Source organism: Carettochelys insculpta, chromosome 1 (assembly GCF_033958435.1).
Source record: "Carettochelys insculpta isolate YL-2023 chromosome 1, ASM3395843v1, whole genome shotgun sequence".
NCBI lineage: Eukaryota > Metazoa > Chordata > Testudines > Carettochelyidae > Carettochelys > Carettochelys insculpta.
This window is the reverse complement of record NC_134137.1, coordinates 299,928,172-299,942,277: the sequence shown is the minus strand read 5'-3', so window position 1 is coordinate 299,942,277 and position 14,106 is coordinate 299,928,172.

Here is a 14,106-nt window from a genome sequence, read left to right as displayed (position 1 = left end):
TGAAATGGTGAATTTTATATTGATCAATTAAGAAATCAACCTGTGTTCTACTCTGCATACTATTGCAGCATGAATATTCAAATAAGCCAATTAACCGGGATCCACTGTCAGCAAAAGACCCTTTGCAGTTGGCGTTCTTTAAACACAATTTTGCAAGAATCAGGAAATAATTGAGCTAACAGTGTTTTTGAGGTTGCAATCTGGGAATACAGTTTAATTTTAAACTTTGACCTCCCAAATTTAGTAACTGCCAATAGATGTATCCTGAGTATGTTTTTGCCCTGGCCCCTCACTTGCCTTCCATAAAATTGCTGCTTTACTCAGCTCGCTGATAATAGATATGCCTGTAGCCCTTTCCCCTAACAATACAGTACTGTAAAAGCAATGTGGGGAAAATCCTTGGTAATACAAACAGAGATGTGATCCATACTTGCATTTATTTAGACTGCAGTTACTTTTGATGTGTAATCTTTGTGCAAATCTGCTGACTAAAGCAGTCTAGCCATTGTCTGGATTTAGCCAGCTTCAACAAGAGATACTACTACCTTTCTCATTGATGGAGAGCAGAAGCACTGGTTGTTGCTAATGGGGGTAGACACCGTTTGCTGATGACTGGATTTTAAGCAGCTTCCCTTAAATTACAATAAATGAGGGTTATTTGTGACCCTAGAATGTGAATTGTGACTTTTACCAATTAGAAAAATGTTCTCATAGGCTCAAATATTTTCTCATAGGCTCAAACCTCCCAATATAAAATAATGGCATTAATATAATTTATTGCAGTCGTGCCTAACTGGGGAGTTTGGGGTACCCTAAATCCCAGCTGGGCTGTGGTGAGAGTAAGATGTTCACACCACAGCAGCCCTGCCTGGGCTGCAGTTTCTGGTGCCTGGGAGAGACGCAGCGCTCTCTCTATGGTCTAGGCTGGGCTGGTGGGGAGGACGCTGCACAAGGGATGGAGTGCCAAGACTTCAGTCTGTTAAAATGATGAGGCTTGGGGAGATGTGGCTACATGGGAGATGGGGTGCTGAAGAAACTCTGTTGTCTGATTTAATGCATCAAAGTGAGCTCAGTCCAAGCACATCTTCCTTATTTCTATGTGTTGAGGTTACTATGAGGACTGGGGTGAGGAGAAAGAGTGGTATTAATTGCCAGTTGGTTGGTGACACAGGATTTGAAATATGCCAGGGAAAATATGATGGGAAAGGAATAATGTGGCATTGTCCCCTCCCCTCCTATTTTCCACTGCTAGAATTACAGAGCAACCTCAAAACAGTGAATCATTTGTAATTCTATACCAAAATATGTTTCATCTGGTATCAGCATGGAAAGATGGAGAGCTTGCTTTTGGCCATATTGGCATTCCATTGGAAAGGGGACATCTCCGGGAGATGGTAGAAAGACTGGGCTCAGATTTAGTTTGATTGTAGGTAGACAGATCCAAAGCAGAGAAGTACAGAGGGTTGAGAGAGTCTGTATTAGTAGGTCTTCATGCAGGATCTGACTTCATTTGCATTGGTGTTTTTCTATTGCAAAGTATTTAGACTGCTTTTCGAGATAAGTGGTAAATGGTTCATTTCCTAGAGTTCTGAGGCAGCTATATGAGTATTTTTAAAGTGTGTTGACTGCAGATTAGGTTGTACTTAGGTCTTAATTAGCTCAAGCTCAGGCTCTAAACTGCTGTCAAGTTCACACAGTGAACAGACTGGAAAAAATAGCACATTGATTTTTCCATTGCAATGATTTTTGGGTAAAGTACAGCAATCCAAGGTTCAAAGGCATAGATCTGTGATTTTATTTTCACTGATGTTGCTTTAAGAAGCTGTTTTCATTCTGTTTACTCTCTCTTAGGCTACGTCTACCCTTAAAATATTAAATTGCTGCTGTGGAGGTATTTAAAGTGAAAGTATGGCCAGGACTTCAGCCCTGGGACAGAGCTCTTCCATCTCTCTATATAAAACACCTAAATGGGGAGAGTAGCTATCAGTGCTGGGAGTTTGGCTAATTAATATATGGAAAATTGTTAAAACTGGAAAAATGTTACCATTAATCCTGTTTATTTGTTTGGCCTTTCAGTTAGAGTTGTATTCCAGACAAGTGATTTCCATTAAATTTTAGAAATTTCTTAAGGAGGGATATTGGAAACCATTAAGGCCAGATCTTTGCTTTCTGGCATAGTTCTGGCTCTTCAGAGTACTCCCATTGACTCATAATTAGCAAGTACTAGTTGTGCTGCTAGGTAAACGTGTGGGGAGAACACCTTATTTACTCTTTGAAGCAGGTGTCTGTCTGTAAACTCCAAAACTGAGTGTTTACTGGCTCTCTCCTACTCCTGGAGCGGATGACACACACAATGTGAAAGCTTCAAACCAGGATAACGTAACCTGTCTTTACAGGTCTATGTTGCACTTGCATAACATGGATCCTAAACACTCAGTTAACATACCTGTAACCAAGCACCTGATGTTTTACTTCCCTTTGTATTTTCAATGCTGTCATCTGTTTGTTTGTGCAGTATTATTAAATTAAGAGTTGACCTCCCAGAAAAACTGTATCAACCTTAGTGAATGCCTTTTACTTTACTTTCCAGTAGCAGAAAATGCACTCATATTTGTGATGAGAGCATGACTATTTCTTATTGACGCATAGATTTCCTTAGTGCCTTAAAGATGGGCAATGTGCGCAGATAATATGCAGGGAGAGAGATAGTTTTTGGATGGCAAAATTCCATAACTTGCGAGTGTTTGGCACATGCTTCATTTTTTGAGAGTAGCTTTCCCTGAAGATTTACTGGTCAGATTCTGGGGTATGAGTAAGCTACTTAATTGGGCCTCTTGTGCATATTTTTTATGCTTTTACTTAATGGTCATGGCTGATTTATTTATATAACTCTTTTCAGTATGCCGGTTGTCGGCTCTGAGGACCTCGTGCTGTGCAGGCCGAGTGTGTCTAAAAGGGGCCCTTTAAGGGAGTGGCTTGCTCTTGCCCTGGAAGGGCTAGTCCAGCCTGTGACCCCATCCTCAGGCTTTGCTGGCCCCTTATTTTGATGGATAGTGCTTGTGTGTGTGGACGCTCCGCATTTCCTTCTGGGGTGGCTCCTTTCGACGTTCCTCATCACTACTTCGACATTGAACGTTGACGGCACCAGCCCTGGAGGACGTATAGTTGATATGCGTCGAAGTAGGCTATTTCAACATTCTTACATTGAAATAGGCTACTTCGACGTAGTGTGCTAGTGTAGACCTAGCCCTGTTCTGTTATCCAGTAGGTGGTGAGAGGCAGATTTGTTGAAAGCCTCTCTGTAAAGGTACTATGGGGAAAAACAGGGATGGTGTCATGGTAGGTATCTTTTATAGACTACAAGATCAGAAAGAGGATGTGGATGAGGCATTTCTGGAATAAATAAAACTATCCAGAATGGAAGACCTGACAATAATGGGTCACTTTCCCTATCCAGTCATCTGTTGAGAAAGTAACAAAGCAAGTCACAAAGGCTATGTCTACACTAGCCAAAAACTTCAAAATGGCCATGCAAATGGATATTTTGAAGTTTACTAATGAAGCGCTGAAATACATATTCAGCGCCTCATTAGCATGCGGGCAGCCGCGGAACTTCAAAATTGACGTGGCTCGCCACCGCGCGGCTCGTCCAGACGGGGCTCCTTTTCAAAAGGACCCTGGCTACTTCGAAGTCCCCTTATTCCTATGAGCAGATGGGCTCCGCAATGGCACTGTCTTCCTTGGTCGCTCCTTTTATATCTTTATCGTCCAAGGGCCCCACTGCTTTTTTAGCGGGCTTCCTGCTTCTAATGTATTTAAAAAACATTTTACTATCATTTTTTGAATTTTTGGCTAGCTGTTCCTCAAAATCTTTTTTGGCTTTTCTTACTACATTATGACACTTAATTTGGGAGTGTTTATGTTCCTTTCTATTTTCCTCACTAGGATTTGACTTCCACTTTTTAAAAGCTGCCCTTTTCTCTCTCACTGCCTTTTTAACATGGCTGTTTAGCCATGGTGGTTCTTTGTTAGGTCTCTTACTGTGTTTTTTTATTTGGGGTATACATTTAAGTTGGGCCTCTAGTATGGTGTCTTTAAACAGTTTCCATGCAGCTTCCAGGGATTTTAGTTTAATTACTCTACCTTTTAGTTTCTGTTTAACTAGCTTCCTCATTTTAGTGTAATTCCCCTTTTTGAAATTAAATGCCAGAGTGTTTGACCGCTGCGGTGTTCTTCCCAACACAGGAATATTAAAAGTTATTATATTGTGGTCACTATTTCCAAGCGGTCCAGTAACAGTTACCTCTTGGACCAGATCCTGCGTCCAATCCTGTGTCCAGATCCTGCGTCCAATCCTGTGATTGGAACTGTTTGGACATAAAAGCATTAAAGATGTGATTGGGAATCACACATCACCCATGGAACACTGGAAATGAAAGTAGTGAACTGCATAATAGATCCATGTTGACTAAATATTTTAGTGCAGAGTCCCAGCTGGGATACCAGATGCAGCTGGAATTGCTTCATTAATTTTTACAGCAATTTTCAGTTCCTTAAAAACTATCAGCCTTAGAGTGTAATAGCACCTCACCAAATGCTGAAGCATGTGTTCTATTTCAGTTCCTGGATTTAAAAAAAGTGTGAATGTTCAGTTCATATACTTGTTCAATCTACTATTAAATGTTCAATTATCATATGGTGGTTGACAATTAATACTTACACAAATTCCATTTTCAGGTAATTTATCACTGGGGAATGGCACATGCCTTGGTTTAGGCTGAGACTTTTTAATGGGTGAAAAAAAAAACCCGACGAGGCTGACAGTGCACATTAAGTACAGATCTGCATTAGGCAATGTGGAATCATACTCAAGGTAGCACTGTGTCGGAGGAAATAATACACTACCTCACATTACGCCACCCTTTTGAATGGTGTGTTGTATTCCCAATCCAACACAACCAATGGCACCCAGTCTACAGGGGAGATGTAGTCATGATCAAGTCCTCCTCATCACCCATCAGGATGGGCAGCAGCTGAGACAGTTTGAAGTGAACTGTTCCTCCAAGCATTGTGCCTAGTCCCTGTACAGTAGGCTCCATGCACTCCAGCTCCTCATGACACAATCTGGATTTTAATTTTGCTGATATTACATCTTGTAAATTGTACATTGTAGTTGATAAAATGTGTTTACAAACATAGGGCCATAAACGGTCATTGATCCCATCTGTTGGGGGTTTGAATATATAGGTCACAGGACAGTGAGTATTTTACATGTGGAACTAATAACAAATTAGTTTTAAAAATATACGACCTTATTGTGCTCCCAAACCTGAGGGTACTTATGATGGTAAAGAAATTTGTTTAAAAACACTTAGGCTGTGTCTACACTACAGTGATCTGTTGACAGAAGTTGCTGTTGGAAGAAATCGTCCGACAAAATTTATGTTGGCAGATTGTGGCCACACACAAAAGCAAGTCAATCACCTGGTGACAGAGAGTGCCCAGACTGCCTGGCCACTCTCTCAATAAAACAGCCAACCAGAAGCACAGCAGAGAGGGCTGCCTGGTGACCCAGAAGCCCTGTGTGTCAACAGACGACCCCCCCATAGCATCCACACAGCCTTTTTGTCAACAGATTGTGTCCAGAAAGGGGTTCTACCTCATGGGGTAGAGGCAGAAGGCTGTCGGCAAAAGTGCCAAGTTCTGTCAACAGTACATCAACAGGAATAATTTTTAGTGTGGATGCTTCATGGGTTTTGTCGACAAAATGGGTTTTGTGGACAAAACTCTGTAATGTAGACATAACGTTACAGTATTGCCAACTCTACTCAAAGCTCACAAGTCAAGCTCTCAAAAATCATGACACTAGCTTAAAGATGAGCTTTTGAAATAATCCACTTAGAGGACTTCTTTTGTACTTTGAGCTTTTAGGTCACACTCAATCTGATGAAGCGGATCTTTGCCCACAAAAGCTTATGCTCTGTTAGTCTATAAGGTGCCACAGGACTTCTTGTTGTTCTCAAAGATACAGACTAACACAGCTACCTCTCTGATAATATTCAACCTCATATTTCTTAGGGAAACCATATCTCCCTGTTTCAAATACGGGACAGGGAGATATGCAGGGAGAGGAGCAGCTCCTCCTGGCTCCACCAAGCCCCGGGGATCTGAGAAGGAGGCAGCAGCTGCCGGAGCTCCCCAGGAACCCCAGGGAAGTGGCAGCCACCAGCAGTCCCTGAGCCCCAGGGTTGCGGTCACCACTCAGACTCCCCCACTTCACTGAGACTTGGGAAAGTGACTCCCACCAGCAGCTGTGCCTGTGCAGTTGCTAATGGAAAAGGTCAGAAAGTGGGGTGGAGAGGCAAATAAGGGACAATTAGTCCCTTATAAAAAATAAGAAGGATACAATTAAGGCATCCCAAATATGGGACCTTCCCACCTAATATGGGACGGATGATCACCCTAGTATTTCTGAAAGTGTGAGAGCTAGAAATTTACTTTTTTTGAATGAAAGTTGCATTTCTCTCACACTCACTTGTTTCCAGTAACTAGAGCTTCAAGAAATAGCTAAGTATTGGAGATGTGTGATAAAATCATGAGAATTTGCAGCAATGTATGACTTTAAAAAGACATCTTTGAAATATATCTATATGTAGTGCCAAGGCTTATCTTAAAATATTTTAGTGCTCCTAACCCAAAATTATAGTATACTTAAAAGCATTTTTGAAGACCATATTATGCACTTCCCTAATACTGTAATAAATAGTGGAAATACTTTGTATGTGTATCTTACTAGTGTTAAAAATGCTCTATCTAGTTCCCTTAAAGGAAAACTTTAGTCCTCTGTCTTTGTAACCTTTTTTACATGAGACAATACAAATTAAATAATTTCTGAGGAAAATTAAGTTAGAGGACAATTAAAATATAAATACATTACTATTAAGCCAAAACTCATGGTGCAAATTGACTTGAAGGCTTAATTCTTCAGAATAATGTATACACACACTTTTCTAATCACCTTATTGTCATTAGGGATAATTCCCATAAGCTCTGCGATCAAAGCATTGTGCTGGATTGTCTGTATGTGTGTTTAACATAATCTAGGATTAAGAGTGTTCTTTAAAGAAAGAAATAGTTGTCATTCATTTTGAGATCATTGGATCACTGTGATCATATGTTAATGTGATTAGATAGACTAGAGTATCAGGCATTGAACTTTTTCTGGAAGACTAAATATTTGTATGAGAATATGGAACAGAACTTTGATTAGCTTATTTAAAGAATTAGAACCTCTGAATCAGTTAAAAAACTGTTCACACGCTTATTTTCTCTTCTACACTGTTATTCCTTTTTCTGTTCATGTGTGTGTGGATGGATAAGTGTCAGTTTTCTGAGAGTGAATTATTTGCCTATTAAGAGGATTCCATTTTCCTGGGAAAAGAGGTTTTTCGTCCTGTTTATCCCTTGGATTTATCTATGTTTGTGAGCTCAAATCCTCAAAATTCTTAGGGGACATACCACCCTCATGAGAACTAAGTTAGAATATGTGGCCCTGTTTCCTGATTCTATCCAGTCTTCTACTGGAGTAACTCCATTGATTCCCATAAGGTTACTCCTGACTCATTCCATGGACTCAATCAAACTTTCAGGGAAGAACTTCTATGGATTTCAAGGGGCTGTGGATAACGCCCTTAGGAGCTAATCCTGGGTACAAATACCCCTGTGAAATCCTGGGAGCTGAAGGCACTCAGCTGTGTTTTGAAAGTGATCTGCCATTATTCTGACATAAATAGCAGATTCAGCTCACTTTTGATCTCTGTGAGTGAAGTAGGGGTGAGGGGAGGGAATAATCAATTGAAAAACTTGTGTCTTTCCATGCTTTAACACAGCACAATTAGCAAATTATGCTGTTCTCTATGACAGAATTCCATACACCAATATGCCTCTAAGTTTTGTTTCCCCATTCTTTCTTCTGCCATAGTCATGGTTTCAAACCAAATAACCACATTAATAATAATTCACGTGATACAAAGGTATGTAGAATGTGCATAGCAAATGTAGATCACAGAAATGTTCAGTCTGGAAAGGAAGTTCAGAGGTCATGTAACCTAGCACTCATGCTAAGGCAAGACCAAGTAAACCTAGACCACACCAGACAGGTGTAACCAGTTACATAAAACCCTGTTATAAAAACACATGGATTCTACAACCACTTTGGAAGCCTAATATGGAGCTTCACTGTCCTCATAGTTAAAGCTTTTATTCTGTTATCTAACCAAAATTTCCTTTGATGTGGATGAAAACAATAGCTTATACACATATCTCATAGAGCTGGACCTTGAGAGATCATCAGGTCCATTACCCTGCGCTTCTGGCAGGACAAGGCACCATCCCTAACAGAATTTTATCTGCCCAGATCCCTAAACAGCCTTCACAACGACTGAACTCACAGCCCTTAGTTTATAGAACGAGAGCTCAGACCGTTGAGTTTAACATCAATTGAGTCATGGATCGCCTTATTGTTAGTGTATCAATCCAATCCTGATTCCGTTGCTTGGTGTAGCCAAGGGTTTCACCCCAGGTTTCCAAACCAACAATTTTCAGAAAGGATCATGCCTGAAATAGCTAAACCACCCCCAACAAGTGATAGCAGCTACGTTGGTGGGAGAAGCTCTCCCTTTGACATTGCACTGTGCACATGACCACTTATACTGGCAAAACATATGGTGCTCACAGGAATGATTTTTTCCCCACAGTCTTGAGCAACAGAAGCTTTGTGGACATAAATGGTAGTGCAGATATGGCATAAGGCTGTGTCTACATCATCTCTCAGTTCAGACTTCAGGTCGTGAATAGCAGTATGCACCAAAGTGCTTTGCAGTAATTCTTTCATGGGCACACAGAGAGCATGAACCAAAAAGTTGCTAGTTTTCAGTAAACAAGCCAGGGGTCTTTTCATTTAAGCCCCTGGCATCATCACAAGGGAGCTATAATGCTCTCTATTATTCACACTCCTGTAGTCTTAACTTTGGGTCAATGTATACAAGCCCTTAATTAACAAAGCCACCAATAAATAGAAGCTTATCTTGCTCCCGTTGAAACAAATGGAGGTTGCCATATTATTTTAATGGTGCAGAGTCATGCTCATAGAAGACTAAACCTATTTCTGTGGGTCCCTCTAGCTTGTCAATATGTTTTTATTTTTAAAAAATCAAATATTCTTACCTCTACATTTAGCATTAGTATTTAGCATTAGTTGCATTTAACACTGACATGCTGTGTTTAAACCACATCTTAATATACTTGTCACGTCCCTAGCCAAAAGCAGATGGATAAATATTAACTGCAAAATTATTTATGATTCCTAGAGTCAGACTGCATGTTTACAATATGCCCCTGTTGTATAAAATTACAACAACTTCCTACCATAGATTTACAGGTTCTGATATTTAATCCTCAGAAGGTAGTCACATTAATGTGTTATGCTAAGAGTTTGTCTCAATATATTTTCAAGAGGTTTATAATGTATAAGTAAATTATTGAATCAATTATTTGTACATCCAGAAGTTCTGAGACAAGTGGCTGATCTAAGGGAGAAGTTGCCTCTGTAGAAGTATATTGATGGATCCTCATTCAAGCATTCAATCACTCTACAACAGAATGCTTAAAATGGTATTTTTAGCTACTACAAATTTACTGTGATTCCAACACACTATTCAACTCAGAATGGACTTACATATCTTCTGGGTCATTATTTTCTGTTTATTTTACCACTCACTTTAATATTTAATAAAAGTTATATAGATAGCAGGCTGAACATAAAAAAAGGTCATTGTTACTACAGGTAAAAGATATCGTGCAGATTTCACGCTAATGTAAACTCTCAATCTCCATGTCTTTTCTCTGCTTCATTTCCCTAATTTTGAATAACAGTACATGTACATGATCAGAAAACTGTATCTTGGAATAGTGTAAAGAATAAAGTTTATATAAGTAGGACTGCTCAAAGCAGTGCCTTTCTTGTAATAAAAAAGGAGCTGGTACTCAGCCAACTCTTCACTCTTCCTCCCCACAGCCAATTCTGTTAAACTGTTTTCCAACAACAAATTGGGTTTTGATTAAACTAATGTTTTCATAACGGGTACATCTACACAAGCAAGAACATTCAAAATCCAACTTGGAAGATGGAGGTCTTTTGAAAGAACCCAGGGAGTGTCTACACTCACACGGTTCTCTTTCGAAAATAACTTTGAAAGAACTCCCTTGTTCCTTTGAAGTTGGTCCTCCATTCCCAGGATGGGAACAGCACCCTCCTTCGAAAGATTATTTCAAAAGAGAGTAAGTGTAGATGCTCCGCGGCCCTTTTGAAAGAGGGAGTCCTCCATGGTGGTGATCAGCTGGCAGGAGGCGGCACTGGTCACAGCACAGACTGAGCTGTATGGCTCCAGTGTCCTGCCGCGCTTAAGGATGCAGCCTCTCAGAAGCCCTCAGGCAGGAAGCTCAGAGCGTGCAGGCAGCAGGAAACCCACGCTGCTGCTCAGCCTGCTGCAAGCCGTGACGTCCTGGGCAAAGTGTCTCCCTCTCTGGCACCATGGCCAGCAGCCTGGGCTCCAGCCCACCCCAGGGGCCACCCGGGGACCAGGAGGGGAGCCAGGCACCCAAGCACCAGGCCCTCTCCTGGACCGACACTGAGCTGCAGGACCTCCTCACCCTCTGGGCAGATGAGGAGGTCCTGCACCAGACAGGGGTCTGGCACTGGAACGTGGTGGTGTTCGAGTGTCTGGGGCCTCACTGGCCAGGGTCACCCCACCCAGACCCTGGACCAGGTGAGGTTCAAAGTCAAGGAGCTCCGCCAGGACTACTGCCGGGCCTGGGACATGGCTGGGCGGTCAGGGGCAGTGCCCACCAGATGCCCTTATTTTAAAGAAATTGACCACCTCCTTGGGCCCAAGGAAGCAGGACCCCTGGCCATGGTCCTCGACACTGTGGACCCCCTGACTGAGCTGGAGCAGATGGGGACCAAGGGGGGAAGACCACCCAGGACTGCCAGCCACCTCCGGGCACCCATCCAGGATCCTGGGCAGCAGCGATGATGAGGGCTCAAGCAAGAGGGCCCTCGTCATTGACGTCCTGTCCAGCCCATCCAGCCTGGCCCCCTCCAACTCTGTCTTGCCAGAGTTCCTGGAGGGACCCACAGGTATGTGCTGTGTACGCTGGTGGCCACAGGGCTGGGAGAGGGGGCAAGCAGTCCTGCCCAGGGTGGCTGCAGCCCACCCACAGGGACATCAGTCCCAGGACACAAGCAGGCCAGACAGCCCCACCACCTCAGCCTCAGAGAGCTGACGTGGCACTCAGCACCATGAGGCCTGGACAGCACCATGGGCCACGGAGGGACTGAGGGAGGCATCATCGTGACCCTGACGGGGAGCTCCTGCCGGGGGATGAAAGTCCACTCGGCCATGCAACATCCCAGCCCTGAGTTCCAGAACACCCTCGCATCATGGGCGTGGCCAGCCCAGGCCAGCCCAGGCCATGCAGATGTCCTGGAACCAGCCATTGGCCTCAACAAGCACCTGCAGTACCACTGAATGATAGCCCTTGCAGTTTACAAAGGCCTCTCAGCTGTGCTCTGGGACCCGGATGGTAATGTGGGTGCCTTACAGGGCCCCAAAGCAGTTTGGGAAGCCCAGCTCCTCAAAGCCCCGGATGGCATCTTCCAGGTCCTCAACACAGACTAGCTGACTCAGGAGCACCTTACTGATGGCCCAGACGATCTGCAGGGCATAGGGAGTGCTCTTGTGAGTATGGGGTGGAGAGCAGCTTGCCCCCCGTCCCCACCCCTTCCCTGCTGTGCCCGCCCAGACCTGTCTCTGCCCCTGTTCGTAGCAGGTGAGAAGCACAAGGCCATTGCTGTTTGGAAATTCGTCACCCTGGACAGCTACCTCTCCATCGGGCAGGAGTTCAGGGTGGGCAGGTCCACCGTTAGGGCCTTCATCCTTGAGGCAAGGTGTGCTCTACTTGCTGGCCTGGCACAGAGATTGGGAGAGAGAGCTGCCAGGAAAGGGGGCCCTTAGAAGCCCAGACCCAGGGGAACCGTGACATCCCACACTTACATAGGCTCCCTGCCAGAAGGGCGACCCTTGAGAGAGGCTGCCCAGACTGCCTGGAATGGGGAAGGGGGAGGAGGCAGGGGCACCCGTGTTCACACCCATGAGCATGTCTGCTCTCTGTTCCCTGCAGGTCATCAGAGCCATCAACAGGGTGCTACTCTGGAGGCTTGTGCACATCAGGGACTTGGATGCAGCCATCGCAGGGTTCGCTGCTCTCAGCTTTCCCCATTGTTTTGGGGTGATTGACAGGAGGACTATCACCATCAGGTCCCCAGACCACAGAGCTGGCCGCTATGTGAACAGGAAGGGATACCCCTCCATCGTGTGCCAGGCATTGCTGGACCATTGTAGCTGCTTCATGGACATTTATGTGGGATGCCAGGCTGGGCTCACGACGCGCACATCTACAGGAACTCTGCCCTGTACCACAGGATGGAGGCTGGGATTTACATCCCCCAAAGGGAGCATGCCATCAGGGACATCTCCATGACCCTCTGCATGGTGTGTGTCCCAACATACCCGCTGCAGCCCTGGCTTATGTGGCCATATACAGGCCATCTCACCCCATCTTAGGTTTTCAATGGCCGCTCACACGGGCATGCTACCTGTTGAGTGTGCCTTCAGATACTTTAAAGGTGAGATTTAGGTGCCTCCTCACGTGCCTCGACATTGGGGTGGAGAACATCTCCCAGGTCATGGGGGCCCAACTGAGATCAGAGAGGAGGTCTTCCCCCAGGGCTGGATGGCCAAGGCCAGTCCCGGATACGAGCAGCTCACTGTGGTCCCTGACTGCCAGGTCCACCAAGGTGGTCTCTGAATCCTGGAAGCAATACTGGAGGCTTTTGCCCACGGGGAAGAGTGACCCTCACCCAGGCACCTTCCACAGGCACCTCCCACCCATGCCCCCCTTAACACCCTCCTCCAGTAATGGGGGTATGGGAGGTGTTGCCAGCAATAAACTTTATTTAAGCAATAATCAAAAATCTACTAACAATAAACAATATAATATTTAGAAAAATAAAACTGTGCTTTTACATATGGGAGGTGGGTAACTATATACATTGGAGGAAGTCTCAGAATGTCGGGGAGCATCTCAACTTGAATGGAGGGTGGGGACATGGCCTGGGGGGCATTATTCCAGGGAGAGGGTGGAGGGCTGTGAGCCCCAGCAACCCTGGGAGCCCCTCCAGCCCTGGGAGCCAGGCCGTGAGGCCCCAGAGGGTGGTGGGCAAGAGATCGGTTGGAAGATGGATGATGAGGACCCTGGGGGCTTCAAGATGGGTGGGTGCAGGGGCAGATGGAGGAGCAGGAGGCTGGGCTGGCAGGTTAGTGAGGGCTATGCTCACCACGTGCAGCAGGCCCAGCTTTTCTGCGCATGTCTCCGACCACCAGACCAGCTCAGTCTTCTCCAGTGCCAGCCACCACTCTGCCAGGGTGTTCTGGTGGCAGAAGGCAGCTATGGAGGTGGCAGCCTCATCCTCCTGGCCACAGTATTGGGCCCACCAGGCATGGGCCAGCTGAGACCCCAGTCAGTGGTGGGTCTGGTCTGGCCCTCTCAGCTGTTGCTCCCAGGCTCTGCAGCCCCATGGCCTGGATGGAGCTAGCTGGCTGGAGCTGTGCTGGGGCTTTCCCAGACCTTGGATGCCTCAGCTGTAAGAGATGGAGGTGGGTAGAGAGAGGTACGGGGGTCAGTCACCCATTCTGGCCCTGGGTGCTCTGTCCCATGCCCCCAGTGGACAGCTGCCTCCAGCCGTGACCCAAGGGACGGGCATGTCCCCATAGCAGTGGCATGATTTCCCTGCACAGTGGCTTGTGCATGGTCTCCATGATGCAATGGAGGTCCCCCTGCTCCCTCCCCCAGGGAATGGGCTAGTGGGAAGGGAGCACATCCCAGCACAGGGGAGTCTCTGCTCTGGTGGCAGGTGAGCTGCCCCCGCCCCCGGGTCCTACTGCTCACGTGTGCAGCTCGTGATGCTGCCCACTGGAGCAAGTGCTG